Source organism: Pristiophorus japonicus, chromosome 3, assembly GCF_044704955.1.
Source record: "Pristiophorus japonicus isolate sPriJap1 chromosome 3, sPriJap1.hap1, whole genome shotgun sequence".
In the NCBI taxonomy this organism is placed as follows: Eukaryota; Metazoa; Chordata; class Chondrichthyes; family Pristiophoridae; genus Pristiophorus; species Pristiophorus japonicus.
Window position 1 is genome coordinate 317,064,712 of NC_091979.1, and position 15,304 is coordinate 317,080,015.

The 15,304-nt window shown below is 48.7% G+C and overlaps 1 long non-coding RNA gene across 1 annotated transcript in view; it reads left to right on the forward strand.

Annotated features, from left to right (window-relative positions):
• LOC139259582 (uncharacterized) overlaps positions 1-12,677 on the forward strand; it is a 73,169-nt gene extending 60,492 nt beyond the window's left edge. Inside the window, exons 3-4 of the long non-coding RNA XR_011592603.1 lie at positions 9,016-9,172; positions 12,262-12,677. This is a non-coding gene — a long non-coding RNA (uncharacterized lncRNA). The remainder of the gene's footprint in view (positions 1-9,015; positions 9,173-12,261) is intronic.
• Positions 12,678-15,304: the final 2,627 nt, after the last annotated feature.

The following is a 15,304-nucleotide window of genomic DNA, read 5'->3' on the forward strand; positions in this document are numbered from 1 at the left end:
CATGAAATGTGATGTCTGTGATGATTTTGAGAGCGGTGGTGCTTTTATCGTGCATATGCTGTGTGTAGCGCTGGACTCACCTTGTCACCCTAGCACCCCCTTCTCCTCTAATAACCTCATTTGTGTTTTGCAGATCAGCCAGCAGCACAACCCCAGGCAAGACCACAGAGGCCAAAAGGTGGGGGCGCGGGGCCAGACTCACCAGACGATCCTACATCTGCTGAGGAGGTCCGATTCTCGCCCGGCAATCCGCTGGGTCTCTTCTCTACAGATGAGAGCGCGGACTTCGAGGAACCTGCATCACCACGCTCCAGAAGCCATTCCACCCCAAGGCCATCTCGTGCTACTCCGGTCATTCCCGCCTCCACTCTGGAGGTACCGGCTCCAAGCACCTGGCCACAGGGCACCCCATTTGTCCTCAGGACGGCGCCCACCCCGCGGAGGTTTCGTGGACACGGCAGGTCTGGTCCACGAGTGCGACATGAGAGCGGAGAGATGGTAGACTTCTCCAGGAGGACTGTAAACATTGATGACCAGCTCCTCGATGCATTGGGGGGCATATCCCGACAGCTGGCCAACATGACTGAGTACGTTCCATGGATGGCAGAGGCCCTGGAGGAGATAGCCAGGAACACTGCTGGCACAGGCCTCCCAGTGGTCCCCGAGAGTGGCACTCCATCCCTCGGTTCCGCACCACCACTGTGAATGACAGATGAGAGGCAGGACCAAGATCCTGCTTCTGGATCAGAGAATCTTCCCCCCTCGGCACCCCCCGCTCCCGTACCCATGCAACCACCGTCTCTGCCTTCATACCCCCCGCAATGAGGCACTGCCTGAGGAGCTCTTCGGCCAGGCGGCGTGGAGCGAGGAGGGGAAGGGGTAGAGGTGGGGAGAAGAAGGGGAGGGGGGAAGGAAAGTGAGGTGCATGTCCGCAGGTGATGACTGTGTTATATCTCCATCTGGGTGTATGCAATTTGTTGTAATGTATGGGGGAGGGGACCACCCTCCTGCTTTGCCTTTGTATTCTGTGTTGCTGGACATGTTTAATATTTGATTGATGTCAATGGTGAAAAAAGTGGGGTGTGGGCGGGGATGGGGTGTTTTTGCCCAAGATACTTAAGATTTCAGGCCAATGTTGGAAAAACATTTTTTTATTGAACATAACCTTGTTGCGCATTGTCTCAGATAGCTGGACCATTACAGACTGGTGATTCCTTAACATGAAAGGGTTAAATAAAACTTAATTCAATCAAAGTAAACTTTAACTGGCACCAAGGTAATGGCCACCATTGATGTTTGAGCTGCACACACACAGCAGTGTGTCAGCGTTGTCACTTACAGCAACGTTCTCTCAGGCAAATCGTCCAGATATCAGCTCCTCACATAAGAGTCTTGCAGCTATGTAGCCACCATGGGCACTTTCCTGAGGTCTGGAGGGGTTCGTGGGCATGGTTGCATAGTCAGCCTGATTGTCTGGCCCTAGGCCATCGTCCAGCCCCTTGTTCGTCCTCTTCCTCTCTCTCCTGAGGTGGAGCATCAGTCCCTTCTGGCAATTCTTGTCCCCTCCTAATAGCCAGGTTGTGCAGCATGGAGCACACGACCACGAATTTACCTACTTGCTCAGTGTTGTATTGTAGCTCCCCTCCTGAGTGGTCCAGGCATCTGAAGCGCTGTTTAAGCACAGTTATTGTTTTCTGGACCACATTGCGTGTGTCTCTGTGGGTCTGGTTGTATCACTTCTCGGCCTCGGTGTGGGTGTCACCAGGGGGATCATCAGCCAGGTGATGAGGCCATATCAGTTATCACCAAGCGTCCAACATTATCCTTGTGGCTGACTCTTAAAGATGTCAGAGACAGCACTCTCACGCAGGGTGTGAGCCTGATCGAAGCTGCCCGGACATTTGGCATTCACTGCCATTATGATCTGGTTGTGGTCGACAACTAGTTGGACCTTCAGGGAGTGAAATCCTTTTCTGTTCTGAAAAATCTCTGGGTCCTGAGAAGGTGGCCGCATGGAAATGTGAGTGCACTGTATTGCTCCCTGCACCCTGGGGAAGTTAGCAATGAGGTAGAATGCTCCAGCCCTGTCAGTCCGAGCCTCCATGGTCATGAAGAAGCTGATAAAGTCCATCCTTCATGCGTACAGGGCCTCTGTGACCTATCTAATGCAGCGATTGTTGGCATGGTGAGATAGAAGGGAAATCTCGACCGCGAAGTCCCAAAAGGAACCGGACACGTAGAAAGATAGTGTCGCGGTGACCTTGACCTCGACCGACACTGATGTCCTGATGGCAGGCTACATATGTGGCCTGATGAGCTCACATATTTCATTGATCACCACCTTGTGGAAGTGCATTCTCCGAAGGCAGGTGTGCTCGGACATGTCGAGGTAAAACCTCTTTTACCTGTAAGTGTGGGGTGTGTATGGTATGGACCTCCTCCTCATTCTTGCATGTGTTAAATTGGGGACATAATGATGTGCATCACACATTGAGCCATCTGCACTCTGCAGCAGCTGCATATTAATCGATGCAGGCTGAAAAATGGCTGGCCCCATTGCAATGAAAGTATAATAGTGATTGATCAGAAACAATAATTTCCTCACTAAAATACACCTACACTAAACCCGCAATAGTCCAGAGTCTGAAAATATATCTGTTGAGATGGTCACTTCACCTGAGAAGAACTCCAGAGTCAATGCAAACTCCCCCGAAGTTGAAGCAGCCTTTTGAATGAAACGATCTGCGATTTAAAAAATGGCGTCCACACCGCTGTCATTCGGTCAGAAGAGTTGCACTTTTTCTGAGCGGTGTTTTGGGTGAACGATATTGTGGCCGAGATGTGTGCGAGGTGGTGAAAGTCACGCTGGGTGATCTCCTGCCCGTTATTTTTGGCAAATGTGATCTTTACGACAAAAAAAGATGGGCGGGCGGTATTATTGAATCTCGGCGTTAATTACATGCGGAAACTACCGCTGGCCGATATTGTGGCCGTTGATTTCGCCCATTCTGATGATTCCGCCCAAAAAAAGTTGGGCGGGCGGTATTATTTTTTCCCGGTGTTACGCACATGGGGAAAGTAATGCTCGGCGACAAGTGTCCGAAAATGCCCGTCAGTTTCCACTTTGTGGCTAAGTGGGCGATATATGGGCGTTATACGTCATTTCAGCAGTGAAATGGGCATTAAGTGGGCGTTATGCATGCAAAAACAGTGGAAAATCTGGCCCATCGAATCTTACAGCACAGAAGGAGGTCCTTCGGCCCGTCGTGCCTGGGCCGGCCCTTTGGAAGAGTTGTTTAATTTAGTCCCACACCCCAGCTTTTTCCCCATAACCCTGAAAATTAGTTATCTTCAAATATGTGAGACAAAATATACTAAGCCTTTATAAAACATGGTTAGGCCCCATCAAGAGTCCTGTGGCTAACTCTGGGCACCACACTTTAGGAAGGATGGCAAGGCCTGAGAGTGGGTGCAGAGGAGATTTACTAGAACGGGTCCAGGGTGGGAAGATTTCAGTTGTGTTGAGAGATGGAGAAATTGAGGTTGTTCTCCTTAGAGCAGTGAAGATTAAGGGGAGATTTGATCAAGGTGTTCATAGAAACATAGAAAATAGGTGCAGGAGTAGGCCATTCAGCCCTTCTAGCCTGCACCTCCATTCAATGAGTTCATGGCTGAACATGAAACTTCAGTACCCCCTTCCTGCTTTCTCGCCATACCCCTTGATTCCCCGAGTAGTAAGGACTTCATCTAACTCCCTTTTGAATATATTTAGTGAATTGGCCTCAACTACTTTCTGTGGTAGAGAATTACACAGGTTCACCACTCTCTGGGTGAAGAAGTTTCTCCTCATCTCGGTCCTAAATGGCTTACCCCTTATCCTTAGACTGTGACCCCTGGTTCTGGACTTCCCCAACATTGGGAACATTCTTCCTGCATCTAACCTGTCCAGTCCCGTCAGAATTTTATATGTTTCTATGAGATCCCCTCTCATCCTTCTAAACTCCAGTGAATACAGGCCCAGTCGATCCACTCTCTTCTCATATGACAGTCCTGCCATCCCGGGAATCAGTCTGGTGAACCTCCGCTGCATTCCCTCAATAGCAAGAATGTCCTTCCTCAGATTAGCAGACCAAAACTGAACACAATATTCCAGTTGGGGCCTCACCAAGGCCCTGTACAACTGCAATAAGACTTCCCTGCTCCTATATTCAAATCCCCTTGCTATGAAGGCCAACATACCATTTTCTGCCTTCACCGCCTGCTGTACCTGCATGCCAATCTTCAATGATTGATGTACATGACACCCAGGTCTCGCTGCACCTCCCCTTTTCCTAATCTGCCGCCATTCAGATAATATTCTGCCTTCGTGATTTTGCCCCCAAAGTGGATAACCTCACATTTATCCACATTATACCGCATCTTCCATGTATTTGCCCACTCACCTAACCTGTCCAAGTCACCCTGCAGCCTCTTAGCATCCTCCTCACAGCTCACACCGCCACCCAGTTTCGTGTCATCTGCAAACTTGGAGATATTACACTCAATTCCATCATCCAAATCATTAATGTATATTGTAAAGAGTTGGGGTCCCAGCACTGAGCCCTGCGGCACTCCACTAGTCACTGCCTGCCATTCTGAAAAGGACCCGTTAATCCCGACTCTCTGCTTCCTGTCTGCCAACCAGTTCTCTATCCACGTCAGTACATTACTCCCAATATCATGTGCTTTAATTTTGCACACCAATCTCTTGTGTGGGACCTTGTCAAAAGCCTTTTGAAAGTCCAAATACACCACATCCACTGGTTCTCCCTTGTCCACTCTACTGGTTACATCCTCAAAAAATTCCAGAAGATTCGTCAAGCATGATTTCCCCTTCATAAATCCATGCTGACTTGGACCAATCCTATCACTGCTTTCCAAATGTGCTGCTATTTCATCCTTAATGATTGATTCCAAAACTTTCCCCACGACTGATGTCAGGCTAACCCGTCTATAATTACCCGTTTTCTCTCTCCCTCCTTTTTTAAAAAGTGGTGTTACATTAGCAACCCTCCAGTCCATAGGAACCGATCCAGAGTCCATAGACTGTTGGAAAATTATCACCAAAGCATCCACTATTTCAAGGGCCACTTCCTTAAGTACTCTGGGATGTAGACTATCAGGTCCTGGGGATTTATCGGCCTTCAATCCCGTCAATTTCTCGAACACAATTTCCCGCCTAATAAGGATATCCTTCAGTTCCTCCTTCTCACAAGACCTTCGGTTCCCTAGTACATCGGGAAGGTTATTTGTGTCTTCCTTTGTGAAGACAGAACCAAAGTACTTGTTCAATTGGTCTGCCATTTCTCTGTTCCCCATTATAAATTCACCCGAATCCGATTGCAAGGGACCAACGTTTGTCTTCACTAATCTTTTTCTCTTCACATATCTATAGAAGCTTTTGCAGTCATTTTTTATGTATCCGGCAAGCTTACTCTCGTACTCTATTTTCCCCCTCTTAATTAAACCCTTTGTCCACCTCTGCTGTATTTTAAATTTCTCCCAGTCCTCCGGCTTGCTACTTTTTCTGGCTAATTTGTATGCCTCTTCCTTGGATTTAACACTATCCTTAATTTCCCTTGTTAGCCACGGTTGAGCCACCTTCACCGTTTTATTTTTACTCCAGAGAGGGATTTACAAATGTTGAAGTTCATCCATGTGATCTTTAAAGGTTTGCAATTGCCTATCCACCGTCAACCCTTTAAGCATCATTTGCCAGACTAATCTAGGCAATTCGCGCCTCATACCATCAAAGTTACCTTTCCTTAAGTTCAGGACCCTAGTTTCTGAATTAACTTTGTCACTCACCATCTTAATAAAGAATTCTACCATATTATGGTCACTCTTCCCCAAGGGGCCTCGCACAACAAGATTGCTGATTAGTCCCTTCTCATTACACATCACCCAGTCTTGGATGGCCAGCTCTCTGGTTGGTTCCTCAACATATTGGTCTAGAAAACCATCCCTAATACACTCCAGGAAATCCTCCTCCACCGCATTGCTACCAGTTAGGTTAGCCCAATCAATATATAGATTAAAGTCGCCCATGATTACTGCTGTACCTTTATTGCACACATCCCTTGTTTCTTGTTTGATGCTGTCCCCAACTTCAGTACTACTATTTGGTGGCCTGTACACAACTCCCACTCGCGTTTTCTGCCCTTTGCTATTCCATAGCTTCACCCATACCAATTCCACATGATCCAAGCTAATGTCCTTCCTTACAATTGCATTAATTTCCTCTTTAACCAGCAATGCCACCCCGCCTCCTTTTCCTTTCTGTCTATATATCCTAAATGCTGAATACCCCTGCATGTTGAGTTCTCAGCCTTGGTCACCCATGTCTCCGTGATGCCAATCACATCATACCAGTTAACTGCTATCTGCGCAGTTAATTTGTCCACCTTATTCCGAATACTCCTCGCATTGAGGCACAGAGCTTTCAGGCTTGTCTTTTGAACATACTTTGACCCTTCCGAATTCTGCTATAAAGTGGCCCTTTTCGTTTTTTGCCTTGGGTTTCTCTGCCCTCCACTTTTACTATTCTCCTTTCTATCTTTTGCTTCTGTCTCCATTTTATTTCCCTCTGTCTCCCTGCATAGGTTCCCATCCCCCTGCCATATTAGTTTTAGCTCCTCCCAAACAGCACTAGCAAACACTCCCCCTAGGACATTGGTTCCGGTCCTGTCCAGGTGCAGACCGTCCGGTTTGTACTGGTCCCACCGCCCCCAGAACCAGTTCCAATGTCCCAGGAATTTGAATCCCTCCTTTCTGCACCACTGCTCAAGCCATGTATTCATTTGAGCTATCCTGCGATACCTACTCTGACTGGCACGTGGCACTGGTAGCAATCCTGAGATTACTACTTTTGAGGTCCTACTTTTTAATTTAACTCCTAGCTCCCTAAATTTGTCTCGTAGGACCTCATCCCATTTTTTACCTATATCATTGGTACCTATATGCACCACAACAACTGACTGTTCACCCTCCCTTTTCAGAATGTCCTGCACCCGCTCCGAGACATCCTTGATCCTTGCACCAGGGAGGCAACATACCATCCTGGAGTCTTGGTTGCGGCCGCAGAAATGCCTATTTATTCACCTTACAATCGAATCCCCTATCACTATTGCTCTCCCACTCTTTTTTCTGCCCTCCTGTGCAGCAGAGCCAGCCACGCTGCCATGAACCTGGCTGCTGCTGCTCTCCCCTGATTAGTCATCCCCCTCAACCTAACCCAAAGCGGTGTATCTGTTTTGCAGGTGGATGACCGCAGGGGACCCCTGCACTATCTTCCTTGCACTGCTCTTCCTGTTGGTCTTCCATTCCCTATCTGGCTGTGAACCCTTAACCTGCGGTAAGACTAACTCATGAAATGTGCTATTCACATCTTTCTTAGCATTGTGCATGCTCCAAAGTGAATCCACCCGCAGCTCCAGTTCCGCAACACGGTTCGTCAGGAGCTGGAGGCGGATACACTTCCCGCACACGGAGTTGTCAGGGACACCGGAGGCGTCCCTGATTTCCCACATGGTACAGAAAGAGCATAACACGTGTCCGAGCTCTCCTGTCATGACTTAACCCCTAGATGAACTTAATTTGGCAGCAACAATGCTAAAGGTTACTTACTGAAATAGAAAAGAGAATGAAAAGCTTCACCAGTGTTGAATTCAAGGAATTCATGACCAGCAATGGGATCAAGCATGTCACATCTGTCCACTTCAAGCCCGCATCCAACGGCCAGGCAGACGGGCAGTTCATTCATCAAGCAAAGTTAGAAACGCATGTCGGAAGGCTCCCTACAGACCCGCCTGCCCCGAGTCATGCTCAGCTACCGCACTAGATCCCACTCGCTCACCGGGGTTCCCCCAGCCAAGCTGCTCATGAAAAGTGTGCTCAAAACAAGACTCTGTCTTGTCCACCCTGATCTCCATGATCACGTCGAGGATAGGCAGCATCAACAAAGCATGTACCATGATCGCGCAAATTTGTGATGCGATATTGAAGTCAATGACCCTGTATTTGTACTCAACTATGGACATGGTCCCAAATAGCTTGCTGACACTTTCATAGCCAAAGAAGGGAGTAGGGTGTTTCAGGTCAAACTCGCAAATGGACTAACTTGCAGAACGCATTTAGACCAAACCAAACTGCGATTCACAGACAGCCACGAGCAACCTGAAGAAGACACCACCAACTTTGATCCTCCGGCACATACAAGTGGCAACCAACATCACGGTTGACCATGAAGCCCAGCAAGGCCAGCTGCGCTGCAGCCCAGCGAAGAATCAACCGCCTCACCTGCACCTGCATTTGTACCGAGAAGATCGTCTAGGGAGCGGAAAGCCCCAGATCGTCTCACCCTGTAAATAAGTATACTATTGACTTTGGGAGGGAGTGATGTTATGTATGCAACCCGATATAACCAGCATTCTACTGCCACCAGAGAGTGTATCTGTTGGAGTTCCAAGGGATCCCAGCATCCCTTGGCAGTAATGTTTATAAGCAGGCCTCCCATGCTGTACCAGCACTCTGGAGTTAGAATAAAGAGACTAAGGTCACACTTACTCACGTCTACAGTACTCAGTCACATTGCTTTGTTCAAGATATAACACGAATGGAGGGAGGCCCAGAGCTCCCTGGTTTAGTGAGGAGGTGCTGGAAGAACTTGTATGTGAATTGGAGTGCCATTATAAAGACCTTACCCGGGATGGTCGTGGCAAGCCTGCACCACCCGAATACAGACACATTTGGCGGGAGATGGGGGAGGCTGTGTCCTCAGTAAGCAATGTTGTGTGGGATGGAGACCAGTGTAGGAAACGATGGAACCATATGGTTGCATCATCAAGAATAAATAAACATGTATTGTTGCACTCCCATACTATTCCAAAAGGTTCTCTGTCCATTGTGTCTGTGTGGTTGTGTGTGCGGGTGTTACATGAGCAAAACAGGTAAAGGCTGCAACTTTTATTTCTGCAGAAGAAAAGAGCATCCAACACATCAAAGCAGAGTGGCATGGGAGGGGGCTCACCAGATTTCATCGAGGTGACTAGCTTAGAGGAGCGTGCTTTGGCTGTGGTGGGTGACCACCCCCGTGCCACCACACAGGGTGGTGCAGATCCCGTGCTAGAGCAGGGTAAGCATTACTGAATCTCCGGTCTGTGTCACGCTCATGTCATGCAAGGTCATGTAATGTTATGTCAACTGTTTTTTATCGCACTGTGTGTCGCCCATTAATGCTGTGCTCATGTAGCGATGGAAGTCCTTGAAGTAAGAATGAGAAATGTGACGGAAACATGTCACATGACCAACCCCCCCCCCCCCCCCCACACCTGCTACACACCTAAATGTTGTCCTCTACGTCCAGATGTTGATTGGGACAGCACCGATCAATGCACCCCATCCACCTCTGATACACAAAGGCAGTGTCAAACAACCCGCCTTCCACCTCGACACCATCAGCAGCTCAACACACCAGCTCCTTCCCCCACCCACCAGATCACACACATCCCCCACATCAACCTCCGCCACCCAGAGACAGAGACACGAAGACCAGGAGGGAGAGGAGGGAGAAGTGCCAGTGTTCGAACTACTTGAGGTCGAGGAGCTGCAAGAGGAGGACTCCAGCCTCCTGACATGTGTGTCACCTGTTCGGCCAACATCGCTTTCGGGGTCGGATTTTTTGGGATTCGAATTGGACGACGTGGGAACAAGTGTTGGGAGGTACAGAAGCCGTGCCGGAAAAGCCACCAAGCCACAATCATCCATGATGATGCAACAAGCCGATGAGGATGCAGGACGGGGGGGAGGCATTCCAGGAAATGGTGCAGTTGTCGAGGACGAGTGTCGAGATAGGTCGAGATCTGCTGCAGGCCAGGGCTGGGATAGGTGCCAGCATTGCCACCTTTGCAGAGGAGCATTCTGCCAGTATGTCGCGGCTCATCAGTGCGGTGGAGCGAAACACCGACTCTGTAGAGGCCATGTGCCAATCGATGCTTTCGGGCCATGTCATGCAACCCCCCGATGCCTCACCAACGAGGCCGACAGATCCCAAGGAGCTGGAGTTACCAGTGGATTTCATCTCACCCCCTACATTCTCTCCAAGACGAACATGGCAGCAGGGCTCCACTGCCCTCCTGCACAAAGTCATGGAGCAGAGGCGGTGAGGGGCAGTATGTCATAGAAACATAGAAACATAGAAAATAGGTGCAGGAGTAGGCCATTCAGCCCTTCGAGCCTGCACCACCATTCAATAAGATCATGGCTGATCATTCCCTCGGTACCCCTTTCCTGCTTTCTCTCCATACCTCTTGATCCCTTTAGCCGTAAGGGCTATATCTAACTCCCTCTTGAATATATCCAATGAACTGCCATCAACAACTCTCTGCAGCAGGGAATTTCATAGGTTAATAACTCTCTGAGTGAAGAAGTTCCTCCTCATCTCAGTCCTAAATGGCCTACCTCTTATCCTAAGACTGTGTCCCATGGTTCTGGACTTCCCCAACATCGGGAACATTCTTCCTGCATCTAACCTGTCCAGTCTCGTCAGAATCTCATATATTTCTATGAGATCCCCTCTCATCCTTCTAAACTCCAGTGTATAAAGGCCCAGTCGATCCAGTCTCTCCTCAAATGTCAGTCCAGCCATCCCTGGACTCAGTCTGGTGAACCTTCGCTGCACTCCCTCAATGGCAAGAACGTCCTTCCTCAGATTAGGAGACCAAAACTGAACTCACCAAGGCCCTGTACAACTGCAGTAAGACCTCCCTGCTCCTATACTCAAATCACCTAGCTCTGAAGGCCAACATGCCATTTGCCTTCTTCACCGCCTACTGTACTTGCATGCCAACTTTCAATAACTGATAAACCATGACACCTAGGTCTCATTGCACCTCCCCTTTTCCTAATCTGCTGCCATTCAGATAATATTCTGCCTTCGTGTTTTTGCCCCCAAAGTGGATAACCTCACATTTATCCACATTATACTGCATCTGCCATGCATTTGCCCACTCACCTAACTTGTCCAAATCACCCTGCAGCCTCTTAGTGTCCTCCTCACAGCTCACACCGCCACCCAGTTTAGTGCCATCTGCAAACCTGGAGATGTTACACTCAATTCCTTCATCCCAATCATTAATATATATTGTAAAGAGCTAGGGTCCCAGGACTGAGCCCTGCAGCATTCCACTAGTCACTGCCTCCCATTCCGAAAAGGAACCGTTTATCCCGACTCTCTGCTTCCTGTCTGCCAACCAATTCTCTATCCACGCCAGTACATTATCCCCAATACCATGTGCTTTAATTTTTCACACCAATCTCTTGTCAAAGGCCTTTTGAAAGTCGAAATACACCACATCCACTGGTTCTCCCTTGCCCACTCTGCTAGTTACATCCTCAAAAAATTCCAGAAGATTCGTCAAGCATGATTTCCCTTTCATAAATCCATGCTGACTTGGACCGATCCTGTCACTGCTTTCCAAATGCGCTGCTATTTCATCCTTAATAATTGATTCCAATATTTTTCCCAATACTGATGTCAGGCTACCCAGTCTATAATTACCCGTTTTCTCTCTTCCTCCCTTTTTAAAAAGTAGTGTTACATTAGCTACCCTCCAGTCCATAGGAACTGATCCAGAATCGATAGACTGTTGGAAAATGATCACCAATGCATCCACTATTTCTAGGGCCACTTCCTTAAGTACTCTGGGATGCTAACCTTCAGGCCCTGGGGATTTATTGGCCTTCAATCCCATCAATTTCCCTAACACAATTTACCACCTAATAAGGATATCCTTCAGTTCCTCCTTTCACTAGACCCTCAGTCCCCTCGTACTTTCAGAAGGTTATTTGTGTCTTCCTTTGTGAAGACAGAACCAAAGTATTTGTTCAATTGGTCTGCTATTTCGTTGTTCCCCATTATAAATTCACCTGAGTCCGACTGCAAGGGACCTACGTTTGTCTTCACTAATCTTTTTCTCTTCACATATCGAAAGAAGCTTTTGCAGTCATTTTTTTATGTTTCCGGCAAGCTCCCTCTCGTACTCTATTTTCCCCCTCCTAATTAAACCCTTTGTCCTCCTCTGCTGTATTCTAAATTTCTCCCAGTCCTCAGGTATGCTGCCTTTTCTGGCCAATTTGTATGCCTCTTCCTTGGATTTAACACTATCCCTAATTTCCCTTGTTAGCCACGGTTGAGCCACCTTCGCTGTTTGATTTTTACTCCAGACAGGGATATACAATGTACAAGGATGTCGCGGCTCATCAGTGCGGTGGAGCGAAACACCGACTCTGTAGAGGTCATGTGCCAATCGATGGTTTCGGGCCATGTCATGCAAACCCCTGAAACCTCACCAACGAGGCCGACAGATCCCGAGGAGTTGCCAGCGGATTCCATCTCGCCCCCTACATTCTCTCCAAGACGAACACGGCAGCAAGGCTCCACAATGTCATGGAGCAGAGGCGGTGAGGGGCAGGGGTGCGTGTTGCCATGGTGAAAGCGGAACCATGAAGAAGGCAATAGGCCTCACATCGAGGGGGGGAAAGAGAGGTGGTGGTAGTGGATGGAGGGTTGGGTGTTGGTGCTGGTGATGTTGGTAACTCTTCATTAAGCTATTGCTGTTGCTTCACATGGTTCGTTTGGATTCTCACTTGACTGGTTTTGGAAATAATGTACAATTTTTGGATTCACTTGTTTGCATGTCCTGTCATTTGCCATGCTGCACTATTCAATACAGACACATTGTTCACCAACTCTTGGCCAGTGTTTCATTTTTATATCATCTGGGGTACGTACTGAGAAACAGACAGACCTCCTTCAGGTGTACTGGTCTCTGAGCAATATCTTGGCGTCCACATATAATGTGACTCTTTATTGGGTCCTGTCATCAGGCGATCTCGCAACGACAAGGGTGACCAATGCAGGAAGGCTGTCATTGAATGAGAGATATTTGCACAACTTGGAGGGCACACATTAAGACTTACACTTCAGTCCACATTGCCGAGCCCCACCCCTGATATGACATGTTACTCGTTATATCTATTGTCCTGTATTCTATACTTGAGTTCCTGTTGTTCGCAGGTTCACATCCTCCTACCTAACAGAACCTTACATGATCTCATTTTTGCCTAAATAATTTGACATAAGCTCATACCATCTGAACATTCACATGGACTCAATAAATCTGGTCCGCCTGCAATGTTCTAAACACCCTTATAGTACACCTCCATCGAGTCTTCACTGTATCCCGTAGCACATTTCCACTTCCTATACCACACCTGCCCTTCAACAGAGTACTTTTTATTTACATCTGTGAAGTCTTTGTGCAGTTAATTTGCATCTGTGAACTCATTCTGAGGGTGTGATAATGGTGCAGTGTGTGTCTGTTACCCGGGATGTACATTCTGGACCACTCTGAGGGTGTGATAATGGTGCAGTGTGTGTCTGTTACCCGGGATGTGTAGCTCTGGATCACTCTGAGGGTGTGATAATGGTGCAGTGTGTGTCTGTTACCCGGGATGTACATTCTGGACCACTCTGAGGGTGTGATAATGGTGCAGTGTGTGTCTGTTCCCCGGGATGTGTAGCTCTGGATCACTCTGAGGGTGTGATAATGGTGCAGTGTGTGTCTATTACCCGGGATGTGCAGCTCTAGGCCACTCTGAGGGTGTGATAATGGTGCAGTGTGTGTCTGTTCCCCGGGATGTGTAGCTCTAGACCACTCTGAGGGTGTGATAATGGTGCAGTGTGTGTATGTTACCCGGGATGTACACTCTGGACCACTCTGAGAGTGTGATAATGGTGCAGTGTGTGTCTGTTACCTGGGATGTGTAGCTCTGGATCAACTCTGAGGGTGTGATAATGGTGCAGTGTGTCTGTTACCCGGGATGTACACTCTGGATCACTCTGAGGGTGTGATAATGGTGCAGTGTGTGTATGTTACTCGGGATGTGCTCTCTGGACCACTCTGAGGGTGTGATAATGGTTCAGTGTGTGTCTGTTACCCGGGATGTACACTCTGGACCACTCTGAGGGTGTGATAATGGTGCAGTGTGTATCTGTTCCCCAGGATGTATAGCTCTAGACCACTCTGAGGGTGTGATAATGGTGCAGTGTGTGTATGTTACTCGGGATGTGCTCTCTGGACCACTCTGAGGGTGTGATAATGGTGCAGTATGTGTCTGTTACCCGGGATGTGCAGCTCTGGACCACTCTGAGGGTGTGATAATGGTGCAGTGTGTGTCTGTTCCCCAGGATGTACAGCTCTAGACCACTCTGAGGGTGTGATAATGGTGCAGTGTGTGTCTGTTCCCCGGGATGTGTACTCTGGACCACTCTGAGGGTGTGATAATGGTGCAGTGTGTGTCTGTTCCCCAGGATGTACAGCTCTAGACCACTCTGAGGGTGTGATAATGGTGCAGTGTGTGTCTGTTCCCCGGGATGTGTACTCTGGACCACTCTGAGGGTGTGATAATGGTGCAGTGTGTGTCTGTTACCCGGGATGTACACTCTGGACCACTCTGAGGGTGTGATAATGGTGCAGTGTGTGTATGTTCCCCGGGATGTGCACTCTGGACCACTCTGAGGGTGTGATAATGGTGCAGTGTGTATATGTTACCCAGGATGTACACTCTGGACCACTCTGAGGGTGTGATAATGGTGCAGTGTGTGTCTGTTCCCCGGGATGTACATTCTGGACTATTCTGTGCGATTGTCCCTGCCGCCCGAATCACAACCCGCTCAGAGCACCTTTTTCCCAGCGGTCAGTCTGGTTGGCGGGAGCAGCATGTTAGAGGATCCTAGACCACCACAATCCCATTTTTGGAGCCTCCAGCCTGGGCGGGCAGTAGGAAGTTGCACCGGTGGTACTTCCCTGAAGAAACTCCCGCCCCGCGGGATCTGGGCGGCAGATGGGCTGTACATGAGGAATCACAACAAAATATTTAAGGCAGCACTACCTTGGCGGCTGTGGGTGGTATTGGGCAGCTCATTGATCAAGTTCAGGCCCGATAACTTGCTAATACAGGATTAAATTAATAATTTAAACTATGGGGCTGAATTTGGTCAAGGTCTCCGCTCGCCCAAGTGCCGCCCAAAGTGCCGCCGATGGCCGCCGAGGATCGGACGGTACTTTCGGCGGGGTTTTCATCGCCGAGGTCCCTCGATGTCGGAGGGTGACAAACCAATGACGTACGCCACCAATCTGGGCGGCAGCGGGCGGGAGTCTCATTCTCAGCGGCAGAGGCACTTGCCTCCCAAGTGCCGCCGAGG